The sequence below is a fragment of the Penaeus monodon genome, chromosome 14 (assembly GCF_015228065.2).
Source record: "Penaeus monodon isolate SGIC_2016 chromosome 14, NSTDA_Pmon_1, whole genome shotgun sequence".
Taxonomy (NCBI): Eukaryota; Metazoa; Arthropoda; class Malacostraca; order Decapoda; family Penaeidae; genus Penaeus; species Penaeus monodon.
In genome coordinates, this window is record NC_051399.1 from 6,697,634 (window position 1) to 6,700,133 (window position 2,500).

The 2,500-nt window shown below is 35.5% G+C and overlaps 1 protein-coding gene across 2 annotated transcripts in view; it reads right to left on the minus strand.

Moving 5' to 3' along the window:
• Positions 1 to 1,493, minus strand: part of LOC119580819 (glycoprotein-N-acetylgalactosamine 3-beta-galactosyltransferase 1-like) — a 53,020-nt gene extending 51,527 nt beyond the window's left edge. For both annotated transcript variants that reach the window (XM_037928954.1, XM_037928947.1), the window contains exon 1: positions 1,382 to 1,493. The gene's annotated coding sequence lies outside the window, so the exon portion shown is untranslated. The remainder of the gene's footprint in view (positions 1 to 1,381) is intronic.
• Positions 1,494 to 2,500: the final 1,007 nt, after the last annotated feature.

Genomic DNA, 2,500 nt, shown 5'->3' on the forward strand with positions numbered 1-2,500 from the left:
AAAATATTCAAAGCATCTACCTAATGAAATATAAAAGACAATCTTTTTTGAGTTTCTAAAAATTAAAATATTGTCGTTGTATCAGGGCCATAACTCCTAAATGGAACTGGGAAAACTCTTAGGGCTATACTTCTCTAAATATATATAATAAAGCCTAATTCTAGAACAACAAACTGTCTTTTTTTTTTTTTTTTTTTTCCCTAATCCCTCCCTAAATTTTACAATACATTTCAAATTTACTTAAGAATAGACAGCATAAAAAAAAAACTAATAGCGTAACCTACAAAATAAATCTGAAAGTAGGATATAATATAAGATATAAAAATAAAATGGTTGATCTTTACATTATGGACTCACTAAGCTATGAAAATTGAAGATCAAATTCTTAATGAAAAAGATGCAGTTGTTGGTACAAGAAATAATCTGCAGACATGAATGGTACCATCACAAATAAAGGAAAAAGGCTGCAGAAAATATTGCTCACAGCTGTCATTTCAGTACTTCCAAGTTTCAGCTCTATCTTGCCATGCATACCAAGATGAAAATGTTTGCCAGGGGGGTGTTGCCTTGAACATGCTTTAGAAATTTTGGTATATGTTTAGAAGACGGATGCAACAGCCACTTGTCTCATAATGTAAAAGTAGAAAGTAAATGTCCAGCCGCAATCGGTATAATGTCCACACATCTTTGCCCTCAAAGCCAAAGCCATCAACCATGTTTTCAAGTACAGGCAAACAATCCTCCAACATCACTATTCTGGCAAGAGATGGCTAGTACACCTCCCTGGCAATTTGTTACTTACGAAAACAAACCAAGCTGTATCTCGGTAAATTTACATGTGATTGATTGCTGGCCTTGCAAGACAACATCATGTCATGCAGTCCTGCTCTGTAAAATTACCTTCTACTCAAATGAGGAATCAATTTGTTTTTTTAAGCAAAATAGATATGGTGGTGGCTTGTGGCCGTCTTAAAGAGCAAGAAGCATGGAAACCGCGACTATTCCTTGACATTACAATGTTGTGCTTGACAACAAGTCTCATGAGGAATCGACAAAACACGGCCGATATTATTACGAAAAGTCATGAATCGGAAGTTACTACAAGCGGTTTCAATTACATTTACCGAAATCTCATTTGCTCTATGTCTAACCTTATTTGTATCTCAATAACCTTGGACAGTTACTCATCCCATCTCTCTCATGCCATAGCACAGTGAGATTATATAACTTCACCCGTAAGGCAGTGTTTACATTTGTGAATCTGACAACGACACCATTCACTGCACAGCCTTGATTCCTTTTTCATTCATTTTACCTCTCTTAAATCCTCGTTTTAGGGAATTCTAATTTGGTTGCTGACAGAATGGCACTATATCTTTACCTGCATGTCATTTTCTTACTGATGTGTGGGAAATCATGTGGTTAAATCTAAAAAAAATAACACAGACGAGCACAGAGCCCTACTGAACTCATGAACGAAACACATCTGACTATCGAACTAAGGGATACGACCTCACTTGCTATCCCGGAGGCCGACGGTGTATATATGATGAATAGTCGTTTTTAAGGATTACTTCGTTTTTATTATATCTAGAGAAATAATTTGTTTCTATGACTTATGCCTAAGTATTGTCTTTTAAAAATACAACGCCATGCTCGATAAGGCACTATTTTTTTCACTTTTCATTAATATTTATACAATCATGCAGAGACATGATTGTATAAATTCTATTTAGTAAGGGAAATGCACATTTAAATGAGAAAATATCGACCTTTTGCATGAACCAGTGACTCTGACACGTCATAAACAGAACTCAGTTAAAGACTGATTGCCCCTAATGGCCATAACCATACGACACGCATAATGTATCTGCATAAAGGGTTAATGTATTCATTTCCGTTTCCTTTAGATTTACCTCTTAACTTCCCCGTTTCCTGTCCAATCGCTAATTCATTCACGCAGATAATAGTTACTGTCATATATAATCTGACCATTATTACCTTATCAATATATATGTAATACCTAATTCCGAGAACTTTGACATTTACATGTTGGAAATTCCCTGTGACGTTGTTTTAGCGTCAGTATTATTGTTGTAATTGCTCTTCCCCCTCCAGCAGACCCCAGGATGCCCCCACCCCCTACACACACCAACGGCTCACATGACAAACGCAATGACGGGATTACTGAGCGTGATTGAGAATGTCCTGCCCAGCTTAGCCGCTGTTTGAATTTTCCGCTTAGGGACAAACTAGCCTATAACAATTCATTATGTTGCTTATGTCTCTTATAATTAACATTTAAACAACATCTCTGCTTTTAGAATGTAAAGTATATTTATAATTGACAAGATTACTCTTACAGGGTAGTAATAGTTAATGCTGTAAAACAAATAAATGTGCTAGACATTAAAGGTCATATAACACTGTTTACTGGGTATTAGATGAATAAAGTCCAGTTTTATTCTATCCTCTCAATATGAAATTAGTGTTTTTTATT